Raw genomic sequence first — 19,747 nt, 5'->3', positions numbered from 1 at the left:
AACCAAATTCTGTTCCCTTTGTAGTCAGTAAGAGCACATTTAAAACACAATATATCTAATACATTTCCAGACAAGAAATGACACCCAGAAATGTTTATTTCTCAGTTCATTCAGGGAATCTAGACAACAAAAAATCTAGACAACAAATTTAAACAGAAAAATGCATGTTTGGTCATAATCTATAAATTTGTCATTAAATTGATAGCTGAGCACTCTAATATAGTTAGAAACTATTGGTAAAGTAAACTGGTGATCTGCATGAGCAGTGGAATACCTGAGTTCATACTGCTACATTATTCAATAGCATTTGTTATAGGTAGGGCTGGGGCCACCTAGCATTAACTCAAGCAGTCCTTTAGTACAGACTGGTAGTCAGCATGCGGTCTGGCCTGAGGGCTAGACAGCAAGTCCAACATTATTTAGTTTGCAGCTGTGGGTGTTCTTTATATGTGTTGTATCCCAGTAAGTGAAAGGCATCCATTCTTCTCTTGGGTGAGACTGTTATCTGGAGCCAAGTTGAACAGTGCAATAAATGCACAGTACTAAATCTCAGGAGAATATATATCCAGGGAATGTAGCTGGTGTATGTTGACTACTTAAATAAAAATAATAAAAAAATGATCAAGGTAAAGAAAATGAGTGTAATGCATGCTAGGATTTGTAATATTTCAGCTATCTGAACAGTAACATCCTAAATCTCATATATATTCTGTGAATACCATTAAGGATCCAGACAGTACTGATAATGGTGTCTCAAATATTTCTGACTGAAATATGCATACTAAATTTAGTATGAGCAAGATATGGTAAAACCCAGTAACTCGATATGCTTTCTTATATTCAACAATATATACTGACATATGCAATCCATGGGAAAAGATTAAGAAGAAGCTAGAGGGTAACGTTAGGTGAGACAAAGGCAGATCAAACAGTCAAAGGCCAAGTTTTTGAATGAAAAGATAATAAGGTAGACTGTCAGAGAGTGCATTTTAAAAGAATGATGATAATAGAGACAGTAGGGAAATGTACTCTAATTTTGAGCTCTACAGCTACAAAGATTAGAATTTGAAGGTGATAACAGTAAGCAGTTTCCATTCAAAGTTTTTTTTTTTTTTTTTTTTTTTTTAACCTAGCTGGGCACGATTATTTATCTTCTATTTTCAGTTTCATATTCCTTTCCTTTGTTGCCTGTCAAACTCCCTTCCCCTCCTTCTTTTTTTAACCTCTTCAACTTTCATCTTCACTTTTTATCGTTTTGTCTCCTTTCTTCCAGATCCTATCCATTCTTTGATTTCTTTGAAACTGACTCTCTCAGTCTTCTGGTTGGTGTTTGTCAATTTGGTGTACATTATGAATGTAACTTTAACTTTGAGAGTAATTATTTCAAAATAATAATTATTTTTTATTATTATTTTATTTTATTTATTTTTAATGGTCATTCCTCTCTACAGATTCATTTTCCAAAAGAGATTTTGGCCCCTGATTTTCTGTGTTATTAGCTCAGCTCTTAACACCAATGATAAAGGTTTCACTATACGAATAAGCAGCCTGAGATATCAGTAAGACAAATCCAAATCCTTGCTCCAAGAAGGACCAAGCTTTGAAGTTTGCTTTGGACCTTGTTTTAAATATCTCTAAGTATGGACATTTTTCTGCCTTTCTGCAACTTGTTTCAGTGTTTGACCACTTCAAACTGGGAAGGCTGAATAAAGACCAAAGCAAAGAAGAAATCGGGTGTCTTGGTCTCTCCTTTTTCCTTTGGATATAAGTAGTAATCCATATATAAGGGAGGTTTCATCTTTAAATTCATTATGAGCCCAAGTGAGAACTGAAAAATGCAGTTACTTTGTTATTTAATTTAGCCTCAAGATCTTAATAATCACCTAAGGCTAAATGTAAGTAATTTGGGAAGCTAATACCAGCTAGTGTTCACTATTACATGGACTAACTCACCACTGTGGGGTACTGTGTTCTGAAACTGATCACGTTTTCTAAATTCACACTGTGGTAAATTTCCCAGAAATCACCTTGCCTCCTGCAAAGACATGACAGAATTTATACTTGATTTGCACATGGGAAAACTGACACATATTGAGATTAACATAATGACCTAAGACTGTAATTATAAGAGGAGACAAAGTATGGGAAAATAAAACATTATTCAACATCTTGTGTATTAAAATTTCCTAGATCTTCAGGAAGGGGCGATGTTTGATAAGGCAGAAATATATGTATATATATATATATACATATAGTTTGCATTTTATTTAACTAAAGAAACAAACAAAACCACCACACTATAAGTTTAAGATTTAGATCAGATACTGTGAATGAAAATTTGGCCCTGGAAAATCATCAAAGAGAAATATGTCTAACTTTTCACATGGCATATGCAGTATCTACTTCAGTATTTTTAGTACATTTTAAGTATGGGTGCAAAACATTTTGACAACAGACTGCTAATACTTATAGAAAGTTAGGTCTTTCACTAAGAAAATGTTCAAAAAATTGTGAGAGAAATGTAAGTGTTAATAAATATTATTCTGCCTGTTAGAGGCAACATTTGTTTGCATTTAGAGTTTATGACTGGGAATTAATTGGTCCATAATTTTGTTCCTGACGTTCAAATTAGCTCAGTACAAGAAACAAGATTGAATGATTCTCAATCCCAGATTAAAAAAAAAAGAAGGGGGAGAGGGGGGGAGGAGGAAGAGAGAGCAGGGTGGAAGACTACTTTCAGAAAATTAATTGAGATAGTAATAAACTGAAAAATAGAACAGTTACAGTCATTGGGTAGAATTAATAAGGGTAAAACTGCCAAATAAAATTCTACCTCCAAAGTGTCTGTCATATCTCATACTAGATACTCTAAAGTTGAGGTCTATGAAAGCAAAGGTCATTTCTGTAATTCTGACAGCAAATAGCTTTCAGTTAGCATAAAACTTAAAAGTACTGACTATATAAATCTTTCAAAGCTGGAAAATTTATGAAATATATTAAATCAATATAATTTATTCAGAAGAAAAGATTAAGTATACAATCTTACAAAGGTGAAATGTTGATGTCACCAATATTCTGTGATAACTCAGTTCTTAATGCATTCATCTGTGAACTGCCTACTGAATAGAAACAATGCCTCATAATAGCAAAATCCATTTTCAGATCAAGTGAAGAAAAGACAATTTACATGCCAGCTCTTTCCCACTGCCTGGCATTGTCATTAAAGAACCATTTTCAATCAATACCTCTCACTTGTGAATTAAGTATTTGAATGTATAAAAAGCATTAACATTCATCAAATCCTACTCCTTTCAATACATTTGGGAGTCTGACATTGTTCTCATGTATTCAACAAACTCGTGAAAGCTTACTGATAAAACATTTTTCTGTGTTTCAAACTTTCATTTCCAAGTTGTAACGATCCAAAGACCTTGGATACTACAGAATGCTTTACTTAGTGGACTGAAACTAGCTATAGATTAATTGCAGATCCAGATCTGTACAAAATTCACAACAGCTAGATTGTGCTGTTTGATCATGAGAAAGTTGAGCTTGGTGTTATGGGAAGTCTAAAGGGTGTCTAGACATCTCTTGGACTCCTACATGCATTGCCAATGGAGACAGTCTATTTGAAAAACATGTTATTTGTAAGGCTTGCACGTTCAGCAGTTTAAAATGTAATAAAGGTGGTTTATGAAGGCACTTCTGTAAGTCCAAGGGTTTGTGGGGACAAAACAGCTTTTCTATAGTGTCAGCGCTGCAGACAGTGTAATTCCATCTTTATTCTGTTCTATCTCTGCTAAACTTTTCCAGCCTACATTTCTGTGAGGGAAGGTCTGCAATTTAGTTCGTATATTTTGTATATTACGTAAATTATTATATATCACTATTATATATCGTAATTATTCATACAAGGAAGATAAGCACTGGTCATCTATAAATAACTTGGAATTCTATTTTGTTTTTTTCTTTCTGTTCCCTCCCTATCCCCCCAACTAGCTGACTATACATGACTACATTTGTAGTTACTAATTTTCTGGCCATGAGACTGATATACAACCTTGTTGAATCAATTATATTGAATTCTTTTAAGACCAAAACCATAGGATAGCTGTATCCAGTCTGGGTATTTGTTGGCTGTTGGTGATCAACCCAATGGGGAAATGTCTCTGATCCAAGCTAAATTTCAAATTATGCAAGTATTTCTATGGGAGACACAATATGGCCCAGGTAAAAAACAAACAAACAACAAAAAAACATATAAACTTTTTTTTTTCTTTTTTTTCAGAAAACACAATAACATTAACAATAGACAACTAGGTCATAGTGACCTGGAGTTTGCTAGCACAAGCACAATTCTGCAGGGTGCAAAAGAATGCAAAGACACAACCATTCCCTCTCTCACTATCCATCTTCAAATACACCAGAGCGCATGCATAGTGTTTTTAGTAATAAGAGATCTAAAATCTTAGATCAACTTTCCCAGCTAGTAAACCTTACTGAGGGGTAAGAATGTCTAAGATCTCTAAATACAGGCTGGGCAGATCAAATCAGTATGATCCAAATAGGAGCATTTCATGATACCAGAGATGTGCTGAGAAATTTGAGGTGTCATTTTTCTTTTTTAAAGAAATGACACGGTTCAGTCAGAAATTATTGATATGAGATTCAGCACATGAAATTGCATGCCTTGTGGTATAAAGGAAGGTACAATAATCACAGTAGTTCCATCTTGTATTGCCAATTAAAACTTTTTTAAAGGAAGGTTGTAAAAATAAACCATAATATAAATTTGATTTCCAACTTTATTTAATTTCATTTAAATGGCATTCTGGCATTTCTTTTGAAAAAAAATGACAATCCAAAGACTTCTGCTTGAGCACCTGCAAATCCCATTAGGAGTAGTACTAGATAAAAACTAGATAATAATCCTAGACATTTTCTCCCTGAGACAGTACTACACTCCCCTGCAACACTTACATATTTAATAAGAGGTGGTCAATATCACCCTTACAAGTTATTCCCTTTACTATGCTTCAACAAATGAGTCCTGCTGTGTCAGTTATATTCTACCTGAAAGAAACTCCATTTTTGGAGTTATATTAAAAAAATATCTGAAAACTTGTGAGGTCTGTTTTTATAATATGAAACCAAGACCAGATTCTACATGCTCTTTGGAGCAACAAAAGTATATGTGACCATTTAAAACACAAATGTCACTGAAATAGTAAGAGAAGTATCAATTTGCCTGTCAGGGATGACCCTAGGGTAGATTATCCTCTGAAGCTCTCCTAAATTTCATCTCTGGAAGCACTACCCATTCACTGCAAAAGAGAGTCTGAGAGTGAACAGAATTAAATGAATGGATTTCTGAGAAGAAACCAAGGATCTATGTTCTTTTACAATGTGCTCTCTGTTTAAACACTGAAGTCTGTGTCCCTTTGCTATATGAGATTACCTCTGTCAGGATTACTGGCAGAGGAGAGATTGGGAGAAAAGCACATAGATGTGCTTTTAACTCAGCTCCCTAAACTTTTCAACATAAAAGAAATGTAGAACATGGATTTTCAGGGATGTGGTATGTCTCCTGGCAGGCAGGGTATTGTCAGAATGAAAGTTCTTTTACTTACAAATAAACAAGAAGGGTTTAACATATTTTTAAGCTATAACATGGAAAAAGCTGGAAATCAGTGATCTGGAGGAAGCCAAACTCAAAAGCTTTAGATTCTGATTTAAGGATTATACTGTTTAAATCAAGACACTTTTTTAATAGTGTGATTATTAATGGTTCAATCTAAAATCATTCTGTAAAAAGTATAAAGACAGACAAGAAGCATGAAATCTACAGAGTGGAGCAGGTGGAAAATCAAGTGTGAAATTGGCAATTTTTTGAGTTACATGGGGAGTCTAAAGCTTTATTGTTAGACATGGTGTGACTGGAACTGAGTAGCTGGGGTTATGATATCTAAACAATAGCTATTTATCGTGTTGGAGTAACAGGATCTTTAACCCAGGTTTGAAAAATGTGCAAAATTATGATTTAATTGGAGTGAGCTAGACAAGGCATGACCAACAAATGGCTTAGACCCATGTAATGGGAATTTTACTATGAGTGGAGATAAAATGGGATGTCTCATTTCTGAAGACGACCAAGGATTTCTGTCATGCCATGTCAGCACAGAGCAAAGAGGATGGGGCTACAGAATGATGTCAGGACAGTTAGGAAGACAAGTTTATTCTTTTTGCTCAGGTTTGCTTTGTAATATTCTGAGAGCTTTAACCTTATAAAAAGCAAGACTGTAAAATATCACACTTGAATGAAAAATGTTGAATTAATATCTATTTATGGTTAATACATATTATCAAAAAAATAGAAGTTATCTATCATTTTTTGTAAATTTATAGTACTTATTGTACCATCAGACTGTATTAAACACAGAAACATAGCTGACTAATGGGATAATACTGCTTAAATTACTGGAAAAGTGTAGAAACTATAAATGTAAAAACATCTTTAATTGATTACTCTTAAATAACATTACTCAACCTTTTAGACTTGTGAGGTCTGTTTTCATAATATGAAATCTTGTTGTTTTTGTCATGCTGTGCAGTGTGAAGATCATATTCATAGTGATTATGACATTAGTTTGTTCATTTCAGAGATGTGTACTGTTCAATCTTACCTCTTTCCTTGTTTTGCTTATAAATATTGAAACTAATGTATCATAACAACTTACGTGGCATCTTTAATAGTATAAATCTTAGGTTTAGAATCAAATAGGTAATCACAAGAAGCAACTACAGATTGTCAAATCTATGTCAGAGTTGTAACTATACAGTTAGTATAAAATTGTCAAATAATAATAATAATAATAAAAGAAAGAAGTGTAGAAGAAACAGTGCTCTGTGTGGCACTGCATTTTTTTCTCCTAATTGTTATTTTCTTGAATGTGTGAAGTGCTTATTCACCTGGGGTGGGAGTGGCAGGATTACACCTGATTCTATACTGCATTTTAGAGAACTGTTTTATAGGACGAAGAATCAGATAACGACTAAATAGTGACACTACAATAACAAGAGAACCTGAGAATATAGTTGTACAGTTTTTAAGAAGGATCAACATAGGCTTCTGAGAGACTATCATGTCAGCACACAGCACCCATCATTCTCTCCCTGTAGACTATGAGGTTATCAGTGAAGCTGTCAGACAAAACAGTGCAGTTCATATGAAGGAGCAAAAGCTGCATCACCAAACTGTCCACAAATCTGGGAGACTGCCAGAGGAGAAAGCAAAGTGACTGTGAGTCTAAATGCTGTCAGGTTAATGTTGGAGACCTTGATCCACACTCATGGGTCTCTCTCCCAGCCTTTCTCTGTTCCCCAGAGACAGCTGGTTTTGCTCAGATTCCCTTCCATGAACATGGGGATAATAAGTGTTGCTGAAGAGAGGAGTTTTAATGTATTATGAAGTGCCTAGATGTTGCAATGATGTGGAAAGTATGAGTGTCACAGATAAAGTCTTTGACTAAGTTTTCTCTCCATTACAAAAAGGAAGGAAAATAAACCAAACAAAACCCACTTGTTTATTTCTCAGCAACTTGTCCCCACAAATCAAGTCACTGTAGACTGAAGGTAGCTATACCCAGGTACAAATTCAGAATTGTCTGAAATATTCATATATATATACTTCATATATATATATATACTTCATATTCATATACATATACTTCAGTGTTTTTTTTTTTCATTCTCAGATATCTCTGTGATGAAAACCATTAAAAAAAATCATTCATTTGTAAAGAGAAATGTAAATTATATGTCATATGCATTACTGACTTCACCAAAAAAAAAATATATCTAGTTGTAGTGCAGCTTTTAGGTGGCTGTTTTAAAGCACCCAGCTTCATTTGTGAGGCTGGTGATTAATAATTTTATTATTATTTTTTTTAATCTACCACTGTTACATTATTAGTTTCTGCTATTTACTTCCTTATGTAAATCTAACAAAAAAAGGACAAAACAGATAAGACCTGATGAGGACTTGGATGTTATTTGAAAACTAAACTGTAAATGCTTGTAAACTATAAGAAAAAGGTGTTCTAGCCACACTTGAAAAAGCTAGTTTTCCCTTTCTGTTAAGCTGTGACTCTTTTGGTCCTTACAATCTGTTACAGTTGACAATGTAGGAATAACTTTTGCATCTTCCCCTTTCATTGTGGAACTTCATTTGCTAGAGGAAATCAATGGCTTTTGCTTTATAACATAGAAAGAAATCTCAGCAGCATTTGTGGCAGCTTAAGCATGTAATTTCTGTTAATGTTAATGGGAACTGCATGCCTAATCTACCATGTACAGCCCTAAAAACTTACTTCCGTATATCCTGTTTTTCAGAAGTGCATTTGTGATCTTGCTTGTCACAGTAAGCTGATATGTAATTTTACCTTTTTTTTTTTTTCATACAAGCAACAGTCATTGACATTTATCTGTGCAACTCATGTCATCATTATAAATAGCTACATTTATAATTATTACATGAACATACTGTTTGTATGAGAGAAGATAGAGAATCTAAGCCAACGTTTTTCTGTGAAGGACTCAAAACCAGAAGCACATTTTCTCTTAAACAGATGGGATCAAACAGTGTAGGTTAATGTGTATTTCAGTAATGTCTGTCCTTATTCTACCCTGTGGAACCCAATTGTAGCTGTTTTCAGCAACATGAAGTGCATTTTGAGGGAACTTGGAAGGTAAACATACAACCTTATTGAAGCCAGATGTCCCCAATTTAAGGCTATTGGGGATCCATAGATTTGCACCTTTTCCACACAGAATGCTACTGAATTCTTTGTTTTGAAAGTCAGTAGTTAAATTTATTTATTTATATTTATTTATTTTTAATTTATTTTCCATTTGCACAATGTCTTTTAACTACAGTTTTACTGATAGATCATCAGTTTAAGGATTGCTTGGACTATTCCTAACAGACATTTATTTCTATCTGATGGAGAAATAAAATGATTTTCCAGCAGAGTTCAGTTCCTGGGAAATGAGGGACAGTTCCCAAAGAATATGCACAGTAAAAATCACCAGAACTAACACCATGGTATACTGGCAGTTTCCTTAGAGGCTGAGTGCTATCTGACCTGAGTCACATTCTCACCCTGAGAATACTTGCAAAGATAATATTATGTATTATGGGATACTTTTTTTTTTTTTTTAATCTATTCATTCCTATTAAAAATTCATTACAATACAGGCTGAGTGATTTCTCCTTTAGAAAGAACTAGCACTGACTTTTCAGATGCAAGTGTAGCCATCATAAGGGCAAGAAACTGCTTTATATTCAGAAGATATTTTCAGTTACGTACACAGATTAATCTAATTTAGGTAGCTAAGCATTAGCTGTTATAGTTCAAACTAATTACCTCAGGCTCCTAAATATGTGTGTTGAATCATCTTTGGGGATTATCTATTTATCTCCACTGACCAAAAGAAATTTTTAGGTGCCCAAATTAGATAAATCCTTTGCAGTTCATTTCAATTGCTAAGTGCTGGTCAATTCCCCTGTGACCTGTGTCCCAAAACACTGGGGCATAAGGCAGCTTCAGTGTTGACACCATTTAGATAAATTCGCATGCACTGACATGACATGACTGTGCTGAGTGTTAATGCATTCTGTGTCTCAGGTGGCTAACTAGCCTGTGGGCATATTCCTGAACTTCTAACACATTTACTTTGTGGCCAGAAGTGGTTTGCACTATTCTGACTTGGACTGTAGGTAGAGTAAGTTGTACTGAAAAAGCTGTATAATTTGATCCTATCTGCGCTGGAAACTAAGTGTAAAGGCAGTTTCACTTGACCATACAGACAGATCTAAAATCACCCAGCCTTTATATGACTGTATATGAGGTCTTGTGTCCATTTGGCTTGATGTCCATGGTGTCTTGAGTCCGTTTAAGACTACATTGAATGCATACATTACAATTTTCCTTTACTATTTGGATCCAGAGCTTTTTTTTTCAGGATTTCAATTGAAGAAATTGATGAAAGCATACTCTTTCTCATGACAAGAGAGATCTTGTCAGAAGATTAGGGATTGGGTTTTTGCATATTCAGCTTGAAAATAACATTTGCAGCCAAGCATTTCAAACTGATTTGGCTGTTTCACTGTTCCCCCAATTTTATATAACATTTGCCAGTTATGAAAATAAACTTACTTATTGTTTTTGACTACACTTCTTTTTCCTCTAGACATAAAATATAGTTTAAAAAACAACACAACAACAACAACAAACAAAAAAACAACAGAAGAAGAGGATCAGACTAGTAAAAATACATCTTTTTTTCCTTACCTGTCCTCACAATATCATCCACCCCCTCATCTCCTCAGATGAACCCTCTTTCATCCGTTTTTGGAAAAAAAAAAAAAAAAAAAAAAAAAGATTATTTGTGTATTCAACCTGTCTATGTAGAGACATGTAGAGACATTTTTCTATGTAGAAAAGCATTTGTGGATCCCTTATGTACTCTGCAAGTCTGGACTCCTAACAAGAAGAAATTGCAACCAGCGGAACTATTTTATTTTATTTTATTTTATTTTATTTTATTTTATTTTATTTTATTTTATTTTATTTTATTTTATTTTATTTCTGTTATGAATTATTCTGAGAATTCTTGGGCACCCTAACATCTTTCCTCATTACCCTGAACACTTCATTTTCCTCTTTTCTCCTAAATAAAGCTTCTGAATATGTCTTATTACTCCATATTGTCATGTTCCCAAGCTTCAGGTCCCTAAAACGACCACTGGCCTCTAACTATGAATTCAGCTATTACTGAATGTTGCTAACCTGCAGGGTGGGCTTTTCTGTTCTCCACATACAGCCTACTGGGCAAACAGAAAGCATAAGCAACAGTAATGGTTCAGAAGAAAAAACATTTTCCTTATCCAAAAAAAAGCAGCACTCATCCTTTCTCCCTCCTTCACCTTCTTCACACTGTAGTTTGGTTTATTTTCTTTGCTTTGCTTAACTTTTGATGACAGCATCATTAGCCCTATGGGCTACAATGGTAGAATTACCATCTTATCCATGGTAGAATTACAGTAATATTCCTCTTAAGTGGGCGCTAGAACTTGATTGCGTATACTCTTTATTTGATTGTTGGAATACTACCTAGTCTGCTTTTCACTTTGACAGACTAACATTCTCCAGGATGTTTCCCATATGTAATCCAGGGGTTAAGCATAGGCCAAGTAGATAGTTTGGATGCAGCCACATTGTGAAGAGAGGGGTCTAAGAGAGTTTCACAGGACAGATAAAACCAAACCACGCCAGTTGGTTGGGGGAGCAGAGTAAAATCTCTAAAATATTTTTCTTTTACACTATAAATATAGCCAAAATGTTTCAGGTTTCCCGTTCCAATTCTCTTCTAAAATTGTTCCAGTAACACCTTTATATTTACATATGTGATACCCATAGGCTCTATGGTTATGTAGCAACAAGATATATTGATTGAATATTGATTGATATATTGATATATTGATATCAGGGGAGTGCTGGTAGTAGTTAACTATAGGACTATATGTACAGTTGTTGTTGAACACATTTTTTTTTTTTTTAAATCCTGCATTTTGTCTTCTCTTTAGAATGATTTCAGGCTTGGGCAGTATGTATGACTGTGCAATACTCCACGCATACTCCATGATCACCCATGTTAGCAGGTTCTCAGGTTCCCACCTGGTGTGAAGCAACTAGATCTTTCCAGCAGGAAGCACAGGTGAAGTCAAAAGCTTTCTTCAGTCAGGATCCAGTTCTCATCTGCTAGGTTAGAAGGCCTACATCATTGTTCACTCATTCCGTCAGTGTAACCCCCCATTATGATACCAGCAGATCTAGTGCCTTTACTAGCTTTCAAGGCATGCATCAAGTATCCTTACTTGACAAGCTGTAGAAATATAATTCTGATGGATTGCAAGTAATATCAGTATTTTGTCAAGAAGACATATATCTTCATGGAGTTGTGTGTATAAGTAGTAGGGAAGCCATAGTTTTGTTGTGGGGAAGACTCCTCTAAATATATGTATATAGAAGTAGCTCAGCAAGTTGATACTGCCATTTCTGAATGCAATCCTAGTCAGTTTAGATTTAATTTAAAACATTTATGGTAGCAAATCCAAGATTCAAGCATTCAGTGAGGTTTCTTTGTATTCACACTACAGTGAACTGCCTCTGCTTTTTTTTACATAAATCCAGAGAACTGTCAGATATACTCTTCATCCCCATCTCTGAAGAAATGGTTAGAGCGAAGGAAAAGTGAAGTGAGCAGAGCAACTGCAGAAGCATGCCCTTCCAAACCATTTCTCCTTCAGAAAAAGCACATAAGAGCTGCATGGCAAATAGGAATGATGCTCTACACTTGAAAGAAAAAGTGTGATGTTCTAGATTCAGTTGTCATTTTGAATACCTAGAAAAGACACAGCAGGGAAGTAACAAAACATGCTCATCATGTAGAATATACACACAGACTGATGCTGCCTTCTTTCCCTCCCTTCTGGAATCTCTAAGGCTTTAGAAGCCACTGAAGCCATACATAAAGCCATTTATCCTTGCTTAGATGACCAGCAATGGGATGAGGTTCTCCCCAAAAGACCTTTTAGATTTCAATATTCAAGGCACGAAGCTTGTCTAAACATCCTTATGCAAAGCTAAAAACTTTGGTACTGGGATGAAGTAGGCTATGAAGATCCTGGCAATTCTGTTCTGATAGTTCTGTTTTCATATTTCTTTGCAAGAATGTTGATTTTATTTATTTATTTATTTATTTATTTATTTATTGGGGGGGGGGGGGGGGGGGATTCTTTCTTTGTTATTTTTAAGGCTGTGTCAGTTTCTTTACTGTTGATGTCCAGTTGTATGAAGCAGAATAGTTGTCATTGTTAGGCATCTTAAGCACTGTTAACTTTTAATGACAATGTTCACTAGAAAGGGAGAAGATATTTTTTGTTCCCACTGTAATAGCTATAAAATAGCTATATTCTTTTACCCAAGCCTGCTTTCCAAGCTGGGGAAAGTGTTTTGGCACGTGGATGTGAACTAGACCAGAGAAACAATACAATTTTGAGGACAAAGCCTTGAGGAACTCTATGTGGGTCAGCAGCACTAGCTATCCACATATGGTCAGTCTGCAAAGGTGAGTACAGTTTGGAAGGATGCAGATGTGAGCCAGTCCACAACGTCTACTCCAGAGGACAGTACCATACAGAAATACGCTGAAAGAAACATAAACAAACAAACAACAAGTGGAAATACTGTGCACATCTAACATTTCATTCAGAATACATGTATAATATGAAATTCACACATTAATACTACTAACAGGGTAAAAATTCAGGGGCATAAAGCCAAAATCTCCTTATGGCAACGGAGACCATTAACAATAACTGGAATAGTTCTCAAGTGTATGATGCAATTATCCAGTTTGACCATCTGTACTAATGTGAACAATATTTCATTGTAAGTCATTTTTCTGAAATCAGTTGGAATTCTTTTCATGAAAGATTCCACTTGGCATAAGGTTGGTTCATGGTCTGAAGCTGACAAAGAAAGACAAATACACAGAAAACTCGAACATACAGTAATACAAAAAGCTTTTGTTTGGTGAGATCAAACTCTGAAAAGAAAAAAAATGTAATTACTGGATGATACATTATAAATTCCACAATGACTTTTCTGGTGTTTTTGTTTTGTCTGTCATTCAGTTATGAATTTGTTCTTCATTTCTTGACAAAATAATTGTTTTTAATTGTGTGTTAATATAATCAAATTCCTCTTGAGTCTACCCTTTTCAATACAGTTGCAAAATAATCAATACTAACAAACACAGAGGAAAATAGACAAATCCCAGTTTAATAGTAATAAATAAAATCTAAGAAATGTATAAGTCAACTGTCTGGTATAAGCATATTAAAAGTATGTATTAAACTGTACCAGAACTAAAGCACATAATCTAGGCATAGCAAGGGTCCAGCCATGTTCTTTAATAAGTTTTTCATATTGTACCTGGAGTTCTGAAGTCAGGTTTTTATTTTATTTATTCATTTTTTAAAATGCTTTAATGATTTTGAATATAGTTCTTTTATGCAGTTTTTGTCTATAATGTATATTGCTAAGAAATTGCTTTTTTATTATAATTTTGGTTAAGGAAAATCACAATTAAATGATTTGACATGAAGAGGATTCGATTTAAATCACTTTAATTTAAATTCCTCTGTAGTTAAAAGAGATCAGGATCTAAAATCTGATATACAAAAGTAACGCAATGCAGTAATCATACTGTTTTTCAAATCAATCAATAGAGAAATAGGTGATGAACAGAAATGTTTGATTTACTTGCAAGTTTTCAGTAAAACACAAGCCAAATTGTAATATGGGCTTTTTCACCACAAATCCAAATGATAGCACATTCAAAATAAAGCATAATTTAATGGAGTGTGAATATGAACAGTTAGTTCATATTGACACAATGTTATCTTTGTAGTTTTCCTTTGAAATTACAATACTTTCTCAATTACTTTGTTCTTGCTGTTTCTTAGCTGCTATATAAAATTCTGCTCCTATCAAAGTTAGATTAAAATTCCTAAATATTTTAAAACTTTAATACTTTAAAAAGGTTGAGATTCTACTCTTATAATTTTGAAATATAATTTATTATTTATCTATTTAACTATCATTATTAGAACTAATGATATTAATTTATTTGGATTTTTTATTAAAGTGAAAGAAAAAATCAAAATCAAAGGTAGCATTTTTCAGTTTTCTACATCAGCTATATATATGTGTATGTTTTTTCCACTGTGTTAGAAGACTGCCGTGAAATCAGTTTTGCAGAAAATTGCCCTCCAGATCAAAGTTGGATTTCCTTCTGACCAGGAATGAGTCAATATGGATAGATAAACCAAACCAAGTTGTGGGTGACAAGATGTAGCAGCCTTACAAGAGGAAATAGAAGTACAGTACCTTCCATCACAAGTAGAATATATTCCAGAAGGATGCAGAGACAGATTTTTCTCATAAATATTAAAAGGTTGGTGATTTCAAGATGACGTTACAGTTATCTTGTTTGGATAATGTTTTTCTGTTGGAAGCACTTAGGCACATGCATGCTTCCTTCTTCTCCCCTCCTCCCCCAAATACACACACATGTATACACAGAAATATCATGAAGAATAACAGTTTCCAATGCACAAACTAATTATGAATGACATGGATACTGAAAAATAAAATCTTCAATTGTTTAAATGATTTTTAGTCTTACGAATCCCATGGTAATAAGGACCATTCTGGAGTAGATATAGAAATTAAATGACATTGCTATGAGGCACTGCATAATTGCATAAAAATTGTTTTCATTTAAGTAGGTTGAATAAGACTCATAGCTTTTAGTCACCCTCTCTGTAAATTGTACCAAATCAAAAATTAAATAATTGACAGATATATACGTAGGAAAAAGTACTGAATATTTGCATGCATTTGAGGTATGTCTATGACGTGTATACGAGGTATGTCATATGAGAAAGAACTTCAGGCTGTAAATCTCACATCTCTAGCCTAGACCTCTGAGCATAATTCCTCAGACATTGGCTAGAATAGATGAGAGGCTAGCTAAAATGTTCTTTAAGATGAGTAGGGAGAATTGATCTCTGGAGCTGCGTTAGTCTAATATGATCTGAATAATCAATGTTCTCTCTATACAAAGAACAGAAAGAAACTACTTACGTGTTTATTTAGTTGAGAAACTAATTTTTAGATTAATACAGTTTGGTAAGTCTCAGCTCCTTCATCCTACCTGTCTCTTTTTTATTTTTTTTTAATTTTTCCCAAAATAATATTCTGAGACTATTTACATATATGTCTGATAGGGACAAATTCAAGCATCAACACAACAGCTTTCAAAACAATGCTACACTAGTTCTCCACAGATAGCAATATAGAGAAACTGTGACTAGATTAATCACCTAGTATTGCATCTTTTCAACTTGCATTTGTTTCTCTTATGCAACATACCCCATTTCCCTGGGATACCGCATCCTCTAAAAATGAGTCTCATGCTATAGACTGAGCTCTCTTGGACAATAAAGATGCAAAGATAATTCTCCATGTTTTCCTGAGTAGTTCTAGAAGATACATTTTCTACTCCACTTAGCAGAGCTGAAAGAAATATATCCGAGCAACAGTCATTGTGAAACTTCAGTCAGATGTATTTTGGGTGCAACACCATTGACATCACTGCCACTGATATTTTTACAAAGGAATACTGCTTTTCAGGTAGGGACAGCTTGGAAAGAGCCTGGAAAAATGTGGATGGTAACATAACCCATAACTATTTAATGAAAATTGTACAAAAATCTGATAAATTTACAAAAGTTTCATAGAAGCACAGATTTGCTTTTATTGAAAACTGCACGACTCAGCTCAGTAACAATTGTGCCTAAGAGAAGAATTTAAATAATCAATATCAGACTGTCTCACAGAGTGGTTTAGAGAATACAGTTCCTCTGAAATAGAAAGAGGTAGACCCAGGGAAATATATCTCAGAATCAGAACTGTAACTCTTGGCATCTAGCACAGCTGGAAATAACATGGTTTCCAGACAGCAATACAGAACTAAATTTAAATGAACTACCTTTGCTCCTTGCAGAAGAGAAGCAGATTTTCCAGGCTAAGAGGAGCTCTGTGTTGCCAAGGCCAGACTGTTCCAGTACCTGATCTGGTTTCTTTGAAGCAAACTCTATTCTCACGAGTAAGGAATGGTAAACTAGACAGGGTTGCTTTGCTGGAGCACTTGAACATGAAGAGGATTCCTGGTTGAGCTGATCTGTGGCCAAGTGACAGAATCCAATGACATGTTTGCTAACTACAAACATATGGATCAGAAGTATTTCCTTCTGTTGCCAAACAGTGCCTTCAGTCACAAGTGCTCGGATTACTGGGAAAATATAAAACCCTTTGGCTGTTTCACCATAAAACCCTAGCTGGTGCTCTCTGACTGCAGGAAATACGGCTCATGCTTCTCATTAGACATCACATTAGACTACTTTCACATTAGACTTCTGGCACTCCACCTAGCATGGAATTTAGCATGGAATTTAATTCCAAATAGAAGAATTTCCACATCTAGCTTTGTTTACATGAAAGGCTGTCACATAGTCAATATATATATATATATATATATATATAATTTTTTTTCCTTCAAGACAGAAAGTCAAACCACTTGGGAATAATCTCCGCATCACCTAGTTTTCCCTCTTGGTTCCAGTAACAGCCATATAGTGAATGAAAATTCTAGAAAACAGCGTAATTTCACACCTATAGAATCATCAGGATGTAAGATATTGTGATGCTTGAAGAAGAACCCTAACAGGTGCTCCATGTGACATTTTACTCCTTACAGATGTAGGTAGGCAATCAGCAACTGCCATTCATCGTAATCCTGAAGCTACTAAAAAGAAAAGCTACTACACCTGTATATCTCCTGTAAAAGGACTAAATGCTAAATTTTAAAATGTCTGGAAGAACGTTGTCTGGAGGAACTCATGATTAATGATTCTACAATTAGCTGCAACACCTTTAATTTTAATCAGTAACCCTGAGGACATTAACAGTTTAAGGTATTTTTTTCTTTTTTTTCTTTTTTTTTCCCCTTCCTTCCCCCCCCCCCCCCCGCCCCCCCCCCCCCCACCCCCCAGCTTTCTTGCTAAAATCAGAAAGAAATGGAGGGGAAAAGGGGAAAAAAAGAGGAAATCTACACTTCTATTTCTCCTAAGAAAAAACAAACAAAACAAAAAGAATCAATCAACAATATTGGAACGATACATAGACCTACTAAAGTTGCTCTGTGAAGTCTGTATTACTTTTACTTTTAACATATGCTGCCTGAAAACACAAAATAGAGCTCCTTTGTACAAGACTAGGGTGACTAGAGGTCCTGCCTTTTCACTAAGCAGTATATTCAATGAAAAGATCTGCCTACTGTTACATGGCTGACTTTATTCTGTCTTTTGTGTTGTTTGGGCTGTCAGACAAAATTACTGGCCTTCAATTAAGTTTTTTAGATCAGAGTGAGTTTTCTGCAAAAAAATTTCAAGAGCAAGATTTAAGAAAAAAAAAAAAAGAAACCATTTTGTGATCTTGCGTTGAATTCATTGTATCGTCAGATATTTTCTGACATGTCAAAAGAAACTGATGCAACAACCTACAACCTAGAGAAAAATAATCTTTTTTACTAGAACCAAAATAGTTGCTCTGACAAATTCTAATTGAAATGTGCTTTTACAACTCAGTGTTTTTCAATTCACTTGAAGTTTCTTTTTAGCTGGAATGATATTTTTCTTCAGTTTTAAACACTGTTTTTACTACTTAGCGATTTTCAAAGAGCTACAATTGTTTGACCATTCCATTAACCTACTTTAATTCTTTCAGCTAAGTTCTAACCAAACTTCTTGTATAACTTACATTCACTTCACTGTAGCTCTAAATAACTACAGAAAGCTCACTCAGCACACAGTTTTATTTGTCTGCTCATTAGTTTTGTCACATGCTCCCCCATATCTACAACCTTTGGGTCTTGTTGTTTTGAATAAATTGGAAGTTTGCTATTGCCTTATTTTTAAAGGGACTTCAGCTGATGAGCTATGAGAAAACACAGTGAAGCAGAGATTTCTGAAGCAGCAAGGTAGAAGTTTCATGTTCTCGGTGTGAGGGCATGTGGAACATCGCAGGCTGCAAAGCTTTCCGGGACACTGTTGGGGAAGTGTATAGGGTAGAGAATGATAATTGGCAGGGGCTAAATTGTACTGGGAAATCAGCTTGTAAGTAACTTGAACAACTGCAGGAAGTCTGTCCTTGAGTCTGTGCCCAGGACTTGGCTTCTATATTAGCCTAACTAGACAGCATAAGCTATCATTGATTTTCCTATTTCTGTAACCTGAAGATTTCTAGATCAAAAGATGTTTGACATGGATCAGGGCTAAAAGAGCAAGTTCATTTTTGAATAAATATTCGTGCCGTCCCTCCTCCCCACCCCCCATTTTTTTTTCTTCTGAAGAAATGTTGCTTACTTTGCCACATGCATTTGGCCTGACACTGCTACCATATGTCATGCAGAAGTTTCTCTCCATTTACATAAACCAAGAAAAAAGGTAGTTAGGTTTCATGTTAGAGAAAGGTGAATTTTAACAATGCTTCTGTTTTCTATAAAATTCAACCTTAAAGTGTACGTTTCTTTTTTGTATCCCAAGATATCTCATTTGTTTTATTGACTCACAGTACTAAATGTTATACTGTATAAACCTGTCTTTCAGTGTCATGCTTTATGTTAGCTGAACTGTTTTGGTGGAAGAGAAATGTTTCCTGACCCCCTTGCTTGCTATGGAAATCTTGCAACTTGTTAGAAAAACAAAGGTTTTGAAGATTTCAGTGTGATTCTATGCTACCATATCATATGTTCAAAACAGTTCTTAATAATTGTTCTATGATCTTTTGGTAATGTTTTTATTTGTGTATTTATACATTTATTCTAAGAGTTTTGATGTTGTTGTTGTATTCTTATATTGAAATTATTTTGCTGAGACTTAAGCTTTCATTAGCAACAGAGAATTCTAGTTTTCCTTTTGCATTTTTTTTCATCAATAAGTTCAGAAGAGACCAATGAATGGAATGATTACTCGACTGATTGTTGCACTGCAGCT

General features: G+C 34.6%; 1 long non-coding RNA gene across 1 annotated transcript; it reads right to left on the bottom strand.

Moving 5' to 3' along the window:
* Positions 1-1,960: 1,960 nt before the first annotated feature.
* Positions 1,961-11,838, bottom strand: LOC140002255 (uncharacterized). The gene is made up of 3 exons (XR_011808580.1): positions 11,739-11,838; positions 10,353-10,399; positions 1,961-2,035 (listed from the first exon to the last, which is right to left on the bottom strand). It is a non-coding gene; the product is annotated as an uncharacterized lncRNA (long non-coding RNA).
* Between the last annotated feature and the right edge of the window lie 7,909 nt (positions 11,839-19,747).

The sequence above is a fragment of the Anas platyrhynchos genome, chromosome 3, assembly GCF_047663525.1.
Source record: "Anas platyrhynchos isolate ZD024472 breed Pekin duck chromosome 3, IASCAAS_PekinDuck_T2T, whole genome shotgun sequence".
Lineage (NCBI taxonomy): Eukaryota > Metazoa > Chordata > Aves > Anseriformes > Anatidae > Anas > Anas platyrhynchos.
The sequence above is the reverse complement of the archived record's forward strand: the minus strand, read 5'-3'. Positions and strand labels throughout refer to the sequence as shown.